A 20,626-nucleotide genomic window follows, 5' to 3' on the forward strand; every position below is an offset into this window, starting at 1 on the left:
TAATTATTCTATTTTATTATTAATTGTTGTTAGCTAATTTTTTTTGTGGCTCATTTATCAAAGGTTTGTATGTATTGAAAACTGCAGTATTTTCAGTCCTGTGCCACATAATGATGTTTGAGTCAACAAATGTCTGTGACAGTGGTCCCATAGATTATATTGCTTAATGATGTCTTTTGTAAATATACCTAAAAGAAATGACTTAAAGATGGATTTCTCAGAACATACTTGCATTGTTAACTTATACATGACTATAAGGTTTGATCAAAACCTCTTTTATAGGAAAAGGTAATGGGAGGAAGGAAGTAGAAGGGAGTAGTAGAGGGTGAAAATAATCAAAATATGTTATATGCATGTACAAATATGTCAAAATGAAATTCATTATTTTGTAAAACTAATAGGTAGTTAAAAAAAACCCTCTTCCACATATTTTTCATTTTCCTTCCCCTAACATGCAATATAGAGATCCCTACGTAGCTTAAAGCATGATAGTGTGTTTGATCTGGTTTTATTGCACTTTTTTAAAAAGCGAAGTATTTTTTAATTTGAGAAGTATCCTATGGTGAATAATTTTCTTAACCTAATGGTATAGTATGTTTATAATTTTGTGAATCATCAGAAAACAACACTATCTGATTTGGTGTTTCTATAATTGTATTGGTATACAGTTAAATAATCTGTGATCCCAATGATAATGACATTTATTTGTGTTAATTCTATTTATTTGGCTCTGAAGCATGTAAGAACATTGTTGAAAATGATATCACCTTTCATCCACTTTATGAATCAGAATCATTTCTTTGAGTGTGTGTGTGTCTGTCTCCTTGTCTCGCCCCGCCCCAGTTTGGTAAGTGAATGACCTTTATTTATTTATTTATTTTTGGTACCAGGGATCGAACTCAGGACCTTGCGCATGTGCGGCAGGCGCCAGAACCAGTGAGCTAAATCCCGTCCCTGAATGACCTTTATTAGCTTGGTTTCTATGACTAGTTATATTGTGGATAATGGAAGTTTGAGAATGAGTCTCCCACTTGTTTGAGGATTGTGAGCATTTCTTGGCTACTTACAGTGATTAAAACTTCGGCTGCTGTCTTGTTCATGAGATGCTAGTAACAAATGTTCCCAGGATTTATGTTATTTTTCTGTATTGGAGTAACAAATTATTGTACTTTTCTTTCTTTTTAAATTAATAGACTTTTTTTTTTTTTGCATTAGAAAGGTTTTAGATTTACAGGCAAGGTGGACAAAAAGCAGTTTCCATTTATGCTCTCCTCACTCCACCCCTAAGTATTTTCCTCTATTAACAGCTAGCATTAGCATGTTACATTTTTATAATCAAAGAGCCAATTGATGCATTAACTGAAGCCTATAATTTACATTGAAGTTTACTTTACTTTTCTTCATACTTTTCCTATTGTATACTCTATTGATTTTAATAAATACATGAAGATATGTATTCACCATTAGAATATCACACAAAATAGTTTTACTTCCCTAAGAATCCTGTGTTGTACTTATTCATCCCTCTACCTCCCTCTGCAACCTTGACAACCATGAAGTTGGTTACTAGCATTTCCTTTTCTGTAATGTCATACAGCTTTGATTTTCCTTGTTAAGCACAACTTTTGCTGCATTCCACAAAGTTTTGTAAATTGTATTTTTTTTTTTTTGTTACCGGGGATTGAACCTCGGGTCCTTGCGCTTGCACAGCAGGCGGCGAAACCGCTGAGCTAAAGTCCCGGCCCTGTAAATTGTATTTTTATGTAATTCATACTAATTTTTAATTTCTTACGAGATTTTCTCTTTGACCCATGTGTTATTTAGAAGTGGGTTTTTTAATCTCCATTTTTTTGGAGTTTTCCAGCTATCTTTCTGTTATTGATTACTAAAACTCCTTTGTGCTTTTTTTTTTCCAAACAGCCTCATCCTTTGTTCATCCCTAACCCTTCTTCTCTATCCCTGTAGTTTTGTTCTATAAATGTTATCATACATGTGTATAGTTTTGAGATTGACCTCTTTCATTCAATAAAATACTTGTGATATTCATCCAAATTATAGTGTACGTCAATAGATTGGTCACTTTTCTTGTTAAGTATTATTCCATTGTGTGGATGTACCGTAAGTTGTTTATCTAGTCATCTATTGGAGGTCATTTGAGTTGTTTTCAGCTAATAGAGCTACTATAGACAGTTGTGTCTTAAGTTTTTGTGTAAATGATAAGTTTTCATTTATCTAGAATAAATACTGTGAATTGGGGATTCTGGGTCATAAGATAGGTGTATGTTTCACTTTGTAAGAAAATAGTCTAAACTATTTTCTAGAAGGGTTGTGCTATTTTGTGTTCCACTGTCAATATCTGAGAGCCATTTGCTCTACATTCCTCTTCATCATTAGGTATTATTACCTTTTCTCATAAGTCTTAGGTGTGTAGTGATACATAATTATGGTTTTAATTTGAATTTCTGTAATGGCTAGTGATCTTGAGCAACTTTTCGTATGTTTATTTTCTATCCAATGTTCTCTTTGATAAAATTTCTGTTTAGATATTTTTACTTATTTTTAATTGATTATTTTCTTATTTTAGAAGTTGTTTATATATCTGGATCCAATCCCTTTGTGAGATATGTAATTTGCAGATACCTTACCCCCAGTCTGTTTGCTTTTTAATTTTTATAACACTGTATTTTTAATATTTTAAAATATTTTAATATTAACTAGTCAAGTTCAATTTATTAATTTAAAAAAGTGGACCATAATTTTGGTGTCATGTCAAAGAACTTCTTGTACTAGGTCATGAAGATTTCTTCTAAACATCTTCTGATTTTACGTTTAGACCTATGATCCATTGTCAGTTAATTTTTATGTGTGGTATAATATTTAGTTCATTGCTCTTTTTCTTATTTCTTTTGCCCCTCCCCCACTTTCCTCATTGTTTCAGCACCATTTGATAAAAAGAATATCCTTTCTCTATTGACTTGTTGGTACACCTTTGTCAGATATCAGATAACTATTTGTGTGAGTCTAATTGTAGGAATGTCAGTTCTAGTCTATTGATGACTATCAGAATCCCTGATGTCTCTATTTCTTTACATAATAATATAGTACACTGTCTTGATTGCAACAGCTTCAAAGTAGTCTTAAATTATATAGTATAATTCCTCTCACTTTGTTCTTCTTTTTCATAATATTTCTAATATTCTGGTTCCTTTGTTTTTCTATGAAAATTTTAGAATCAACTTGTTAATTCAGAAAATGGCTCAGTTTGGCAGGATTGACATCTGTTATTTTGGGTCTTCCAACCCATGAACGTGGTATGGCTTTCCATTTATTTAGATCTCCTTTGATTTCTTTCATTAGAATATTTTTATTACTGTTTAAATATTAGATATATTTTGCCAATTTCTTACTGCCAGTTTATAGAAATATAATTGATATTTAAATGTTGACTGTATTTTGTGCACCCAAATTCACTTGTATGAAATTTTTTGGCGATTCCTTGCTATTTTTTTTTAATATAGATAATCATGTCCTCTGTGCATAGTGATAATTTTATTTTTTTCTTTCTGGTCTGTATGATCTCTTATTATTCTTGTCTATGGCATTGACTAGGTACTGTACTTTTAAGTTCCCTGGGGCATTTCTTTTTTGTCCTCTGTCTAGAAAGCTGAGTCTCTTGTTACTCCACTTGGTATGGGCTTTTGTAGCTCTCCTTCATGCCAAACCAAGCCCAAAGAGAATAGAGAGAAAATAACAACAAAATAACAAACTTTGGCCCTTCATCTTGGAACCACAGCTCTACTGAATGGAGAGAAAGGTTTCTCTCCCTTAGAATTTTAGCTCTTGTAAATTTCCATTAGTGACTAGTGCTACTATTCCTTGGAAATTGCTTATGAACGGTGATAGAATGGAAAAAAGAAAGAGAAGATAGGACATTTCCATACTTTCTCAGAACCTGAGGTTGTCCCTTTCCTATTCTTTGAGCTAGAACTAGAGTGCTAATACTAGAGCTACATTGTCTAGATTTCTACTGCATTCCAGATTTCTAGTGCATTGAATTTTGACTTGGTGGTACCAGAAAGGGGGTGGAGTAATTTATTGCCAGGTTTCATGGTACTTCAAATTCTATTTTTCCCTGGTGCCCCTCCTATAATTTCTTTTTTCAGAGTCCTTAAAGAGTTGTTATATGCCTTCTGTCTATAGATTTTATAACTGTATTCAGTGGGTGAAAGAAGTTTGAGTGTGCTTATATTATTTTACCTGAAATTGGACTCGATTAATGAAATTTTATAGGGGTTGAGCTAAACTTTCTCTTGTGTATAGACTAAGTAATCTCGGGATGAATGAAGTTGTGATGTTGCCATAGTTATAAAAAATTCTATGCTTGAACAATTAACACAGAGGTGCATTGGTGGAGACATTTTTATAGAAATTACTGAATCAGGATAGCATGTGAACTTTGCTCCTTAATGGAATTTCAAGGACACAATAGACAATTCCTTTTTCCATGCCATTAGAAAGAGCTCTCTTTCTTTGCCACTTTTAATTAATTAAAGAAACTGAGAAAAGTCCAATTTTCTTAGGGCTGAGAAAAGAAAGTGCTCCCTTCACCAATCTATAAGTGTACTGGAAACACATGTAATAAAAAATTGATTGTTTTCTGTATTCAAGATAATTGAATTACTACAGGTTTTATTTCTTGCACTTTTCTGGACAGGTACATCATGGTTTTTTAAAATTTAGGGTAGTACTGCCTATAGTCTGTTCTTCTATTTCTAAAGAAAGGTTAATAAAGAGACAGGGTGGGATAGATTAGTAAAAGAGACTATTGTATCAGTTTGTATTGTGATTCTTTGTTTTGGGTTTTGTACAAATTGATCTCATGGAATAGACCTTTTGCTGTTTTCACAAGTTTTAACCTTTGGTCAGCTAAAGCTTTTAAGAATTTAACATTACAAATACCTTAGGTTCATTGGCATATGGAGAACAAATGTGAATCAAACACAAAAATAATTCTTTTCAAGAATTTTGTTTATTGATGTGGTAGTGAAATATTACACTGTTTACAATAGAGACCTAAGTGGGATTTTGAGTATGCTGAAAAGCTGACATCTTTTGAGTCTTGAACAAAACGCTTTTGTAGGATAAAAGAAGAAAATACGTGTTCTTGAAATGATTATTTATAAATTACTTGAAATCTTGTTTTGCATCCTGCTCAGGAGCCATTTGCCAGCCCTGTTGTCACTATAGTAGTGAAATTTTGAAGTGGGGTTGAGAATCTCATAGATCTATTTGAATTTGAGTAACAGGATAAATAAATCATATTTAGGCTTGGGGAAATAAAATATACCTGTAAAATATCTCCAATTTTCTTATAGTAAAAGAATGGGAAATTGGAATAAAAATTATATTGATTCAGTGAAACATGAATCATGAGTAGTTGGGAAAGATTTTACCTATTATAAAGTAAATAAGAGACCAGTAGTCACTTGATTGAAGTATAGTGATCCCATGGAGAGAGATTTGCTTCTTGTATGACTTTATTTTCTTGAGGCAGGAGAATAATAACTAATTTTAGATTGTTATTTGGAAACTATACTGAAATAAAAAGTCTGTGATATTTTCACATTGTGTATATTTCAGTTTGTTTTAATTTATTATATATTTCAATCTACTTCAAAATATAATTTGAGGAACCCTCTGGAAAAAAGGCAGACCTAAAAATATTAGGATTAAAGGAAATTTAATACAGTGATGAAAATGATGATAGGAGATATAACTAATGGAAAGAGGAAATAAATACCAGGAAGCTGATCTAAGAAAGTTAGTACATTTTCAGTATGCTACTCTGAATTTTCTATCAGTCAGTGTTAAAGACGAAATGGATTGCATAATTTTCATCATTATCTGATAAAAAGAAGTGAGTCTTTTTCCTCTGGCAATTTCTAAGAGAATGAAGTCAGGTAACTCTTGATTATGAAGCAGAGATGCATAGTACCTATGGTAAAAATAAATAAAGCTAAAAGAAATGAAAAAATGAGAATTATTCATTAAAATATATACACTTGCTAGAAAGTAGTTTGTATCTCTCACTTTTTCTCTTTTGATGTTGGTTGCCCATTAGAATTTTAACAATCAAATATCCAGTTTTTTTTTTCATGTACACATGTAGTTTTATTGTAACAAAGCAACTTGTACACTTTGAACGTTTAAAACTGCTCATCACCTTTTCCTTTGCAGTGAAAACAAAAAAGAATTTAAAAATAAACCAAGAAAATTACAATAGAGAATGTCAATTCCAAATAAGACCCTACAGGTTCTGCTGATTTTCCCATCGAGTGGCAGAGGTCAGGTCATCATTAGGAGAGGTTTTTATTTTAAAAGTGTCATCTTAAACTGCAAGGATGTCTGTTAACATCACAATTAAACATGTCAAAGGAGAAGCCATGTTGTCAAATGCCCCCTTAACCCACCCAAACATCTGAAACTCACCCTTTGCTGACCTTCTGTACCCTATTTTCTTAAGATTTTTTTCTTTTATTAAACAAGAGAAAGTAGACAGGTACGTGTTGGTAAATGCTAACTGTCCATATTTACATAGAGACACAGTGTAATCTCTGAGCCCAATATACAGAGAAAGGAGGAAAAGAGCTAGACTTCTACGCACTACTACATAGGGGCCGAGTGCCCTCCAGCTTCCCACAGAGCGAAGGGAGCAGAAGGGTTTTCTTTTTTTCCCACAGAGCACGGTGGTGTTGATTCCATACAGTTTGTGTGAGACAGGAGGGGATCAAAATGAATTTAGGACAGAAGGTTGTAGAGACCCTTTTCTCATTGTATTCTGCTCAAGGTATCGCCCCACAAAGTAAGTCGAGAACCATGGTGTTTGAGAAAAGACTTCAAGAACAGGGCGACTGAGCACAAGAGGGGGAAAAAAGACTGCAACTTGCTCCCAGGGGCTGGAGAAAATTAAAAAAAAAAAAAAAAAAAAGGAAAAAAAAAGGGAGAAAAAAAAGAAGGTTGGAATCCATCAGTGTTCAATTAGTTATCTTCTCCTTCATCCTCCTCTCCTTCCTCCCCTTCATCATCATCTTCATCTTCTTCACCTTCATCCTCATCCCCTTCTTCATCAATGTCTTTCAATCCTTCATCATCATCTCCTCCTCCTCCTCCTCCTTCTCCTCCTCCTTCTCCTCCTTCTCCTCCTTCTCCTCCTCCTCCTCCTCCTCCTTCATCATCCATATCAGGAACCAAGTAGTACTGCAAGGGATTTGGCCAAATATCATCTTTGATGATCTCTCCTAATTCATTTGCATCTGCATCAGAATGGTTGGTAAACCAGGTAAAGAAGCTCCCGGGTTCTTCATGCTGCCTCTTCCTATAGGCTTTATTCTGTGTTTGACTTGAACGTTTCGTCAAATCCTTTCCAGATTTCCATTTGATTTCAGTGGACTTTGAAGATGGATCACCACTCTGATTCAGATGAAATTCTTTGGAGAGAACTTTATTTTCGAAGTAAGGATTTTCATCAAAATAAAAATCTATTCTGTAACCTGATTTTATATCTTCTGTCACTTTGACTCTGGTCAAATAATGTAATGCCTCTTCGTCTTCCTCCCCAAGCAGTGCAGACACTTGTGGATGGTTAACAAATGTTGTTACCCCAAAACTGGGGATTTTGGCCATCAGTTCTGACCTCTTCTGAAAAAATGGTTGTCGGAGTTTGTTATATTTCTGTTCAACTTTCAATTTCTCCTCACTGGCTTGTTCAAGTCTATTTCATTTTGTACTTCATCAGTATGTTCAATTGCTTCTTGTTCTTTTTCTGAGGTCTCCTCGGCCCCGTCGTGGTTGGAGTTGAGCTCTTTTTTACTGACTTTGGCCACCGGCTCCAATAGGGTGCTGCTCCGTGGTCGGGGGAGTGGGGAGGGGGAGAGAAGGGAAGGCGAAGGGGGCGGGTGGGCAGGCGGCTTCCCTCACGCCACTCGCGTGGGCTCCTGCTGGGTCCAGCCGCCTCCTCCCAGCTCGGCTGCTCGCTCTCCCCCTCGAGCTCTCGCTGGCTCTGCCCTCGTGGCCTGACGACCAGGGAGGGGCGAGGGGGCGTCGTGCCGGCCCCGGCGGGGCTCCTGGTAGGGGATGGGAGGAAGCGGCAGTGGGCGGGCTGTTCAACTCCCTCACTAGCGCTCTGCGCTCAGTCTCGGCTCGCTGCTCGCTCTCCCGGAGCCGAGCCGCCTCCTCCTCCACCTGCTCCTCCTGGCCCAAATATCCAGTTTTATAGCAAAGGCAAACAGCAGTCCCAATGTCAGGACGATGACGGCAGAGGAATTAGGTGATGGGGAAGGCACTTGCAGAGAGAAATATTGCACCTGGGACTGAGACTTTGCCCTTCCCTAGATCCATTGTAATATTTGAAAAACAAGAATTCAGCCATGGAACAAACAACAAATGTAAATGATTTTAAACAGAAATGTTTGATACACTTACCATTAAGGACTTTCTTTTGGGGCCTTCTAAATTATTGAGTTTTTATGATTTTTACATTAAGATGATTTTTTAAAAAAGTAGTTTTGTTTTATTATGATATAAAGTATCTTTGATTTCTTCCTTTTTCAACCCATTCCTTCTATTCCAGTTAATTTAGAATAGATTGATCCTTTAATGGTCAGGCGCATATCTATATTGGTTCTTTTTGAAATGTTTTTCTTTTCACTGTCATTTTATAGAAAAAGAACTAAAGAGCCGATTGGATAATAACCTGTTCTTTGAACTTTATTTTCTCATTTAAATCACACAAATATTCTTTCAAAATGATAATACCTAATGCACAACACCTGGGAAATAAAAATAAACAATTGTCTATAATTTATACATAGAGGTGACTGCTGCTATTGTTTTGGTGAATGGTCTTGTAATTCTTTGCCAGCTGTGAAAAATCTAGTGTTATGTTAATAAAGTAAGTGTATACTCTTCAATAGTAATAATAATAGTTAATATTTATTGAATGATTTATTTTTCTCATGTAAAATTCTTAGGGCAGACTTTCTAAGTCGGATTGATAATGCTATTCCGTAAAATGAGACCCAATCTTATTTCTAACTTACTGCTCTGCCGTCTGTCACTGCTACCTCCAAGTCTCATTTAAACATTTCCTGTATTTTTTATCATACTTCACATCTTTTTTGAGCTTTACCTGTTTTCTGTCTTGAAATCTTTTTCTATACCAAGACTAAGTAGCTTTCTTTTTTTTTCTTACATTGTGGTTGTTTTAGTATGAGACAGAAGTCTTTTTTTCCATTCTTTCCCAAATAACAACTTTAATGCCTATAGAAGCTTTTTTGGGGGTACTGGGGATTGAACCCAGGGCCTTCTTGAACTTGTACTCCATCCTCAGCCTCCCAGAGAGCTGAGATTATAGACGTGGTCCACCATGCCCAGCTGAATTCTCTTCAGAATGTGTTTCACTTCACACTCTGATGAAAGATAATGAATATTAGGGAAGATACGGAGAATAGTTGAATTCTTGTACACCATTGGTGGGAATGTAAGTTAGAGCAGCCATTATGGAAAATAGTATGGTGGCTCCTCAAAAAAACCAAAAAAAATGAACCTAGCAATCACCACTTCTGGGTATATATCTAAAACTGTCATTCCATGTCACCATGATCAAGTAGTCCCAATTCTGAGTATACATTTAAAGGGAATGAAATTTGAATTGTCAAGAGAGCTGCATGGGAATGCAGAATGGTGTGGGGACTTGGGGTGACAGTTTGGCAGTTCTTACAGAGCTAGACAATCTTTCTATAAGATTCAGCAGTCTCACTCCTAGGAATGTTTATAATAACTTTATCTGTCTTTCAGGAGATGTGTAGGTAAATTGTGATATAGCCATTCAGTGAAACATTAATAGTGATAAAAAGAAGCGAGCCAGGTGTAGTGGTGCATGCTTGCATTTCCAGCATTCTGGGAGGCTGAGGCAAGAGGATCACAAGTTCAAGCCCAGCCTGGGCAGCCTAGTAACTTGGTGAGAAGCTGTCTCAAAATAAAGAATGGGCAGTGTGAAGAGACAACCCACAATGTGGGAAACAATTTTCATCAGTAGTTCTCAGACAAAGATTTATCTAGAATATATAAAGAACTTAAAAAAACCAGACCTCCCAAAATTAAAGATCCAATCCAAAAATGGGCATCTGAAATGAGCAGACATTTCTCAGACAAGGAAGTAGAAATAGCAAATAAACATGCAAAAAAATGTTCAACATCACTGGTCATTCGAGAGATGCAAATGAAAACAATGCTAAGATTCCACCTCACCCCACAAAGAATGGTTGCTATCATAAAATCAGCTAATAACAAATGCTGGTGGGGCTGTGGGGAAAAAGGAACCCTGCACCACTGCTGGTGGGAGTGTAGACTGGTGCAACCACTGTGTAAATCAGTATGGAGATACCTCAAAGAACTAGGACTGGAAGTCCCATTTGACCCAGCTATTACCCTGCTGGCTATCTTCTCCAAAGAATTAAAAGAATCATACCACAATGATATATGTGCACCCGTGTTCATAGCAGCACAATTCATAATAGCTAAAACTTGGAAGCAGCCCAAATGCCCATCAACTGGAAATTGGATAAAGAAAATGTGGTTTTTCTATAAAATGGAGTACTACTTAGCCATAAAGAATGAGAAATTAGAGCCATTTAGAGCTAAATGGATGCACATTGAGGGGATACTCAAGTGAAATAAATAGGACACATATGTGTAAATACTGAATAAGTTTCTCTGGTGTGAGAAACTGAAAGTGTAAAAAAGGACTAAAAGGTAAAATAGATAACATGAAATAGTAAGAAAAGGGGCAAAGGGAAAGGGGAATTGGGAGGGGTAGGGGAAAGGAAAGAAGGGAATGGAATTAATATGAGAAAATTAAAAAATGGAACCAAAGTCTTTGTAAATAGGGAGGTGTGGAGGGGCTGAAGGGAGGGCAGGGGAATGGGGAAAAAAAGAACCAAGAGATTATGTAAATGTGCAAATTCCCAGTGATGAATGTTATTATATTATATACCTAAAATGTACTAATAAAATTAATAATAAAAAAAAGAATGGGTTGAGGATGTATCTTCATGTGAAGGCCCTGGGTTCAGTCTCTAGTGACCCAGAGGGAAAGATGGAGAGAGTGAGAGAGGCAGAGGAAGAGAGGAGAGAGGAGATCAAGACATGAAAAGACATAGAGGAACCTTAAATTCATATTAAAAGAAAGAAAGGCTACATGTATATTGTATGACTTCACCTGTATAGCATTCTGGAAAAGGCAAGACTGTAGAGACAGTAAAAGCATTGCCAGGGATTGGGGGATGGAGTAGGGGAGGATGAATCAGTAGAGCATAGAGGATTTTTATGGCAATGAAACTAAATTTTTTTGTGTGTGTGTGTGATATCGTTAATGGTATACATTCGTCAAAAGCCATAGAACTGTACTATAGAAATAATTTTAATGTAGACTTGGCAGTTAAATTATTAATAATGTATCAATATTGGTTTATTAGTTGTAAACAAATGTACTACACCAATGCAAAATGTTTTTTAAAAAACCATGCTAAAAAGGCAAATAACAATTTGTAAATATTTATTTTCTACAAAGTTAAATAGTTAATAACCTTTACTTTAGAAAACTATAAAGAAAACAAGAAAACTATAAAGACAGTATAATAAAAGTGGTGAAAGAACACAGATTATTTACAAAAGAGGGCAAGTGAAAATAGTAGAAATACACTTTAGAGCTCTAATGTGCTGTCATTTGGCATCTATGACATTGGCAGAAGTTTTAGAAAACTGGCTAAGAATGTAATGAAACAGCTATTTTCATATACTTTGGATTGGGTTTTTTAGTTATCTTTGGCTTTGGAGATAAAGTCTCACTGTGAAGCTCAGGCTGGCCTTGAACTTGTGATCCTCTTGCTTCAGTGCTCTCAAGTGCTGGCATTACAGGCATGTGCCACCATACCTGATATTTGAATAATGAGTCATGAAAGAAAATTTGAGAACATGTGTCAAAGCTTTAACTTAGAATTTCAAATTTGAGGGATTCTTCTAGTTAAAATCATCAAGGATCTGAATATCTAGTTATGAGAATATGTATTCTGATATATCAGCACAAATTGGAAACTACCTAGTTAAAATGGTAAACCAACAGAGAAATTACTAAATATTCATATCTTAGTACATTGGATGAATGCGCTGCTGTTAATAGGTTCTGCAAGAGTGGTTTTCAAGCTTGAGTTTGCCCCAGAATCACCTGAATCCCCATCTTCAGAAATTCTGGGGTTGAAAGCTTATTTCTATTAAGTTCACACATGGTGTTGATGCTATTGATCTTAGAACTCATTTTGTTGGTTTATGAACAATTCCAGCTGGCAAATGGTTTGCCCAGAATGGACTCATTTGTAAGTTGGGACTTATTACAAGTACTACTGTTTTGAATGAGAAAAAACTTAAAACACAAAAAAGTAAGACAGAAGAAGACCATTTAAAGTTTCAAACTGTTCATGATTTTTTCCTCTATTGTCTCTCATGTGTAATGCTATAAAGACCTATCAAATTTACTTTGTAAGTTTTTTTTTTTTTTTTTGGCAAGGAGTCCTGGGGATTGAACACAGAGCCTTGTGATGCTAAGCATGGGCTTTACCACTACGCTGCATCCCTAGCCTGTAATTTAAAAAATCTTTGCCCTGTTTGCCATTCCTCCATTATTTGAATTTAGTCAGTGATCTCACCATTGGATTTCTGGAGTAGACTCTTAACCTGGTTTCTCTTAGTCTTAGCATTTTCAGATCCATTCTTAACAGAGCAGCCAGAATAATCTTTATAAAATCCTAATTTAAATCACTGAAATAAATGTTTAAAATCACTCAATAGATTCATATGTCTTATCTTTCATAATTCTTCAATTGTCTTCTTCTTTCCAGACATTCTAAGCACCTTTTAATTTATTTTTTGTTAGATATATTGTAGTTCCCTAGCCATGTCTGAACACTTTCTTTTCCTTCTATATGGGGCATATCCTCCCCCTTTATGCCTGGTCTGGCTAACTCTTGATGACTTCAATATAAATAACATTTCCTTTGGGGAGCTTTTTCTAAGATACCACTTCCGAATTCTAAGTTAAGTACCCTTTCTGTGTATCTACATGGTATCTTTCAGTGCTTCTCTATCATAGGCCTTTCCACACTGCGTTTTAGTTGCCTCTAATCTGTATTATCCCATGGACTGTCACCTTTAGTTGGTAGGAATCAGTGCCTAATATAGAATGGAACCTTCAGAAATTCTTGCTGATGAGTGCGTGAATGAATGAATAAATGAAGATGCAGAGTGAAACAGGAATGTGAAATGTAGAGATGCATTGATGTATGGCCTTAAGTTTGACTCCTGTAATCTGCTCTGGTTAGACTAGAATTCTCTTTACATTTTGATTTATTTGTTCTATCCAGGAAAACTAGAAGTAATTTGGCACAGACTCACCCTGATGACTAAAGAACTAGCAAGTAAAGCCAGTGGAGCAAAGTTAATGAAATTGAGAAGATTCTGAGTAACCTGAAAGTAGGATGATCTAATAACTACTTTAAGTTGTATGCATGCACAGTTAATTTTCAAAAAAATATTGATCATCTTTTTACCATTTCAAGAAGAAAAAGAATTTGGTTGATTCTATAGCAGAATTTATACTACATTTCAGGAAAATTTCATGACTGCCAATAATAGTAGAATTATTCATTAAGTGAGGCAATGGGTAATGTCAGTTTTTATTGTAATATATGAAGATGGTTTCAACCTTTTGCGAGAATGGTTTCAACCTTATAAGCAGAGAAATATAAGAAAACAGATTAAAGTGATTTCTGATGTTCATATTTTGTCAGTAACTAAAATATAGATAATTATAGTGGCTTTGATACTCAGGTTTTAAACTAAAATTTTTATTTTTAAAGAGCTGTTCAGAATTGAATATTGTTGATGGTGAATTGTTTTCTAACTAATCTCTAGGTAGCCTAAACAATTTCCTCTCAAAATTTAAGGAATGTTATTCTTAATCTATGGAGAAAATACTGTCAAAATCTGAGATGTTAATAATCAATATACAGAGAGCTATTTTTGATGTAACATGAGTCTAGCTGTGTTGACTTGAATGAGTGATGCATATCCTAAATAATCAGCAGTATGTAAGGTTTTGGTTTCTGTGCAGCTGTACAAGACATATTTAATTAATACTGAAGCAATTATCTTGACAAGTAAATCAAACTCAATTAGATCTCAATTAGCACAGTAACATTTTCTCATATTGTATGGTTGCCAGATGGTCATACATTTTTTTTGGACTCCCCCTTCTTTTAAAGGTTTACTTTCCTGCTACTGTGTTTATTATTTATAATTATTCAGTTTTTTTAATTTCTGAAAGGAAAATTTAAGATTCAATATACTGTATTTCATAATTTTCATGCCTGGCTGTATGGTTTTATTTTATAGAAAGTTGGAATAGTAAAACATATCGCCTCATTTGTAAAAATAAATTAATTCCAAACTAGAAATTATAGATTATTTAGAAAGAAACTTTCAGGTGTTTAATTTATACCCTACTAGAGGCAGGCTGAATTACTACTGAAAGTACTTATCATTGTATCATACTTACATTTTCTCTTAAAGGGAATGGATGCATAGATCTTTTTAAGCTTAAATGTAAGCCTTCTGGTTAAAAATTTATTTAATGCTTACTAAATAAGAAATTATTGTAACATGTATTAGTTATAATTGGAGCAGTTGTGACTTCAGAGGTTTCCTTTTCAAGTGCCTTTTCCAATGTCAACTAAATTATCAATTCAATTTCCACAAACCTCACCTCAGTCTTTAATTTTTTCCATTTTATTTTGTTGTTCTCTCATAGATAAAGGTAAAGACAGTATTAAATCATGGATTAGGACTGAGGGGTTTGTGGTCAGACTACTTAAATTTTGAGTCTTGGTGCTTTTATTTTCTAACAGTAAGGCTTTGAAAATGGAATTTAATTTTCATAGCCCACAGTTTAAGATAATGAACCTAGCTCAAAGGGGAATTGAATGATTAAAACATAGATGACACAATATAATTCCTGGCACATAATAAAAATCAAAACTGGTTGTTATTTTGTTATATTCACTTCCTTAATTATTGATTGAGTCATCCATTTTTTTCAGTGAATGCTTTGGTATTTATTTGGTTAACCTTTTCCTAAAATTCTTGGATTCAGAATTTTATTGTCTAGAACATATGTAAGATTGTCAGAGAGATGAAATAGTTTTCTAAATTATTTCCTTACTTCCATGGTTGTCACCCTCTCCAGATAACTCTATGTAAAGTGTCAGCAGTTGTTTTGTGTGTGCAAAGGGCCAGAAAATAAATACAGATATTAAAAATTTTAGGCTTTGTAGGTTGTTTTTTATTTTTTTTTGGTACTGGGGATTGAACCCCGGACCTTGTGCTTACTAGACAGACAGTGGAACCACTGAGCTAAATCCCCGGCCCTTTGTAGGCTGTTTGTAGTGCTTGCCACATGTTCTTTTTAAAAAACTTTATTCAAAATAGTTATAGATTCACAGAAAGTTGCAAAAAATAATATGGAAAAGTCCTATATACCTTTGACACTGTTCCTCCAAAGCTTGTATCTTACATAATTATAGAGCAATAGGAGAAATAGGAAGTTGACATTGGTATAGTGGGTGTATTTGGTTCTGCTTAGGTATGTTTACCACCACCTCAGTGTGCTGTCAAAAATATGGAACTATTCATACCCCAATGAACTTGCTTGTGCTATCCCTTTATAGCCACACCTATGTCCTTCCCTGTTATCCATTATCCTCTGAACATCACTAATTTATTTCTATCTCTATAGTTTTGTCATTTTGAGATTTTCTTGGTATGTGTGTGATATTCAAGTTCAAATCCAGGGTCACTCTACCACTGGTTACATCCCCAGCTTCCCCTTTTTAATTTAATTTGAGTTTTTAAAAATTTGAGACAGGTTCTCAGTTAGTTACTTAGTCAGGAGTTGAATTTGTGATTCTCCTGCCTCAGCCTCCCAAAGTGATTTTAATGTTATATAAATAAGCTCATATGGTGTGTAACTTTTGGAGATTGGCTTTTAAAAAAAACTAGTTCTTGAGATATCTTAAGTTGTTTCATCATTCTGTAATTGATTTCTTTTTATTGGTGAGCAGTAATTCATGTTATAAATATACCACAATTTCTTTAAGTATTCATATATTAAGAGACATTTTGGTTGTTGTTTTGGCTATTAGAAATAAGCTGCTAGGAATAAGCATGTAGTCTCTCACCAGCTGTAACACTGAGTATGAAGAAGTAGGGAAAAAGCTAAGTAGATTGTGATAGACTACTATTATTACAATTTTTTGTTTATTTTCTTGTAGAATTTTTGTCTCTCATGGTTGTGCAATAAAAATGTATTCTTAATCACATTATATATGTAGTTATATATCTCATTTTACAGATTTACTTGTATTTTTCATATTACATATTTGATGTAAACACCACATTTAATGAATTTTTTTTCCAATTTTGAGACTCATGATGTTTGTTAGTCAGTTGTTTTTACTAAATGAGGACATTTAGGTAATTCCCAGGCATTAAAAAATATTAAAGCACTAACTATGTGACATCAATCTTTTCTATATTTAAGATCATTTCTTTAGAATAAATTCTGAGAAATGGAATTATTGGGTTAAAGAATACAAATATTCTTAAGGTTCTTACTACAGAAGAAGTAAGTTTTCTTCTAAGTTTTCTAAGTTGATTTTTCTTTTCCATTTTTATGAATACTTTCAGAGAGTCAGCATGTATTATTTTCTTTAGTTCTTTAAAATTTCACAGGTATTGTTTTACTTTACATTTCTCTAATTATTAGTAAGGTTAAACATTGTAATGTCTTTTCTACTGGATATATTTCTCTTTTGTGAATTGTGTGTTTATTTCCCTTGTTCATTCTTCTAGTCTATTGTGAAGGGCTAGTTTAAAAAAAGAAATCATCAGTTATGTCTACTCCCTTGAATTCATCAATTTAGTTTTGAGATTTCATAGTTTTTTTGTTTGAACATTTATATTTAACAGTTTGAATACCCCCTTTTATTTAACTCTTTAATTCATTTAGAATTTATTTTGACATATGTGCTATAAAAATCTAAATTCCTTTCCATGTTAACATCACCATGTATTGGATAAGCCTTATATTTTATTATGAATTTGTGACTACTGCAATACATATGTGTTTGTACATTTTCTTTTACAAGTCTGATATTAGAGCTTTGCGTTATGATTTGATAGGGTGCAGTAGGAGCCCTATATAATAACAGTGGTATGGCATTATGGATAGTTTATCTTTGGCCCATTTAAATTCTATTTTGTTTAAATATACCCAAAGATATACATACATACACACATAAATGTACACATCTAGATGTATATGCATACATACTTCTGTACTTCAGAATTATCAGAGAATACTGACTATGTCACATTACTTGTTCACACACTGCCACATAGTATAAGTTGGCTTTCATAAGGTTATTAGTGGAGGTAAGGCAGAGTCATGATGAATGCAGTGTTATGTAAATCACTGTGGGATTTAGTTTAGTTTGGTAATTTGATATGGTGCCAGTGTTTTCTCTTTAGGGTTGACTACTGTGGCATCACATTATTACTCATATTTACTTCCTCCTGAGATTTGCACTTGAGCATCAGAATTTTCTTTTTCTAGGACAAAAATATAGTTGATATGCTTTGGATCTGCCATTTCTCTTACTGTAATTGTTTAATTAGCTCAGTAGTTCTTTTTTCTCTTTATTTAGCTTGAGAAGTAATCCTATATTTCTTAAGTTCTTAAGAATAGTGAGGATTGGGCTGGGGATTTAGCTCAGTGGTTCCGCCGCCTGCCTTGCAAGTGCAAGGACCCGAGTTCGATCCCTGTTACCAAAAAAACCCAAAAAAACCCCCAAAAAGAATAGTGAGGATTATCCAGTTCTAAGGGGGTTAGGTGCATTAGCTGATTATTTCCATGGGACAGTATAGACCTAGTGGAAATTTATAAATTTTCAAGACCTTAATTTTAATTGAAAAAATTTCAAAAGATATTGGAGGCCTAGAGTTTTGTGTGAAGTCTCTTAATTTCTACATATTGGCAGATCATATGTTTGTGAGCTCACCCCTACGGAGATAAAGAGAGCATGGAGTGCTGGAGAGTGATGGATGATTAGAGGGTTAAATTTTAGTCACTGGGGTAAATGGATGTGTGAACCATGATGAAATTATTCACCATGGCCTAAGATCTCCTACTCTGGTCCTGAATGTTTCCTTCTGGATTTGTTGACTCCTTAAGGCTTGGCCTGATATAACGTTACTTGCGGCTAATGGTGCTTCCAAGATTTGCAATTGGATAGGTACTAAAGACAAAAAGCAATTAGAATAAAGTGCAATCAGTATTATAATAGAAGTATAGATTCTCTACCAGAAGAGGACACTAACCTAGATTTGGTGATCGAAGAAGAGTTCCTGCAAAAAATGCTGTATTAGTTGAGACAAAGGAATTTGAAGGTTAGCATGTTGAATGTGGCATGTTGAGGGTGGAAGACAAAGTTTACAAACCCCAAAGGCAAGAGAAGGTGGTATATTTAGAAAGAAATTAGAAAGTATCTTACAGTAATTTTCATTTTAAACATTGTTCTATATATTATTGCCATACTAATCAGTGTTTATACAAGATGAACAAATATGATTGAATAAAAAGACCAATAATTAGACAATTGGTTGATAGAAGGTACAATGATAGATGAGTGTGTTAGAACAGAAAATTGTTTCTATTGTGTGGTAGCATCCTTTGTGCTGAGGATTGACTTTTCAGTAAGAATTAAGAGGTTAGAAGTTTGCTTACTATGTTTCTGTAAGAGTAAGGGCACAGAGGGCTAGCAAATGAATATGATGAATGTCAGAATCAAGATTCTGACGGATCTTTATGGAGTTTTGAATTTGGCTTCATCTCATAGAATCAAACTTTATCTTGAGTTAATGTGAAATCCTGTTCTTAAATCTCAAATAATTCTGAATACAGAGTGGGAAAAGTTTACAAGCAATATACATGAAGACTAGGAGAAAGCAGGCACAATGTGGGCAATTCAGAAAAGCTCAGGCTGTATTAGTAGTTTAGTACTGTCTTAAGTTCTGGGTGAGAGAGATGATAATTCCAGTTTGTTCTATTTGAAATACAGTTAGAATGTTATATCGAACTTTTGGTGCGATAGTTTAATTGGATATAAGTGAAACAGTATCATCTGGAGAAACAAGGTAGTTGAAAGATACTGTTGCATATGAAAGTTATTGTTTAAACTGGAAAACATCTTTGGGGACCATGAGCATGACTTCATATTTTAAAAGATCAAACATGGAAAATTGATTAGAGCTGTGATGTTTTGACACGAAGAGAGGAACATAGTATTTATTAGATGATAGAAGCTTTAGAGTTGGGGAAATATTAGGTAGGATACAGGAAAAAAGTAAAAGGATGAATTTTAAGCACATATGATATATATATTTATATTTCTTTCTTAGTTTTGGTTGCTATAGTAAATTATCATAGACTAAATGACTTAGAAAAAGCAGGAATATATATATATATATATATTTTTTTCTGTTTTGTGTTTATTTAATGGGTTTAATCATCTCAGAAATCTTTCTCTTCATCAGATGTTTGATCCTCTTGCAAAATTTTTGGTTTTTGAACTTGAATGTGGACCTTTACTCCATCAATTATGTGATTTTCATGGTGCACTGCATTCTGAAGTGCTTCTTCTGAAGAAAAGTAAATCCAACACATTCCCTTATGAAAGCCAGTCTCTTTATCAAAAGGAAGAATGCACTTTCGTGTATGGCCAAACTGAGCAAAGTGTTTTCTCAGCTCATTGGGTGTTGCAGTCCAAGGAATTTTCTGGACAAAAGCAATCTGCCGAGTAAAATTTCTATGCAGTGCCAGGGCCAACAGAAATATATTTTTCACAGTTTTGGAAGCTGAAAGTTTGAAGTCAGGGTCCCAACATGTTGGGTTTTGGTGAGGACCCTCCTCTGGGTTGCAGAGTATTATCTTCTCATTGTGTCCTCATATGGCTAAAAGAAAGAGAAAGAGCTCCGTTGGGCCTCTATTATGAGGGCACTAATCCTGTGCATGAGGAGTCCACCCTCATGAATCTAATTACTTCCAAAAGCCCCTTTCCCATATACACATTATGAATAAGGATTTCAACATAAGAATTTCATGGGCAGGGAACTCTAACAGTCCCTAACAAATCATCTTTAATTTCTTCTCTGTTATATAATCCTTATAACATTCAATATATTAAACATTATTTTTAAAATAATTAAATTTTCTTCAATACATTAGCTTTGCATAATGAAAAATGCTTAAAATTTGCTAATTCCATTTTTGCTTAAAATTGCATTAAAAAAGCCAGTCTTTACCTCAAATAACTTCTGTGCCCTACTCTTAAAAAACCGGCTAAGAACAATAAATGTATCTGTAAGAGTTTATAAAAATAGATATTCATAAAAATATCTA

The 20,626-nt window shown here is 34.3% G+C and overlaps 1 protein-coding gene and 1 pseudogene across 12 annotated transcripts in view; one reads left to right on the forward strand and one right to left on the reverse strand.

Annotated features, from left to right (window-relative positions):
- The window catches only part of Exoc6b (exocyst complex component 6B), a 721,832-nt gene that overhangs the window by 207,444 nt on the left and 493,762 nt on the right, over nucleotides 1-20,626 (forward strand). The window lies entirely within an intron of this gene.
- LOC106009817 (protein SET-like) lies at nucleotides 6,269-12,343 on the reverse strand (annotated as a pseudogene). The gene is made up of 4 exons (XR_015452926.1): nucleotides 12,284-12,343; nucleotides 8,176-8,250; nucleotides 7,978-8,123; nucleotides 6,269-7,899 (listed from the first exon to the last, which is right to left on the reverse strand). The product of XR_015452926.1 is annotated as a protein SET-like (transcript).

This window comes from Heterocephalus glaber, unplaced genomic scaffold (genome assembly GCF_053883595.1).
Source record: "Heterocephalus glaber isolate CG9 unplaced genomic scaffold, H.glaber_assembly_v1.0 deba00001456, whole genome shotgun sequence".
Taxonomy (NCBI): domain Eukaryota; kingdom Metazoa; phylum Chordata; class Mammalia; order Rodentia; family Bathyergidae; genus Heterocephalus; species Heterocephalus glaber.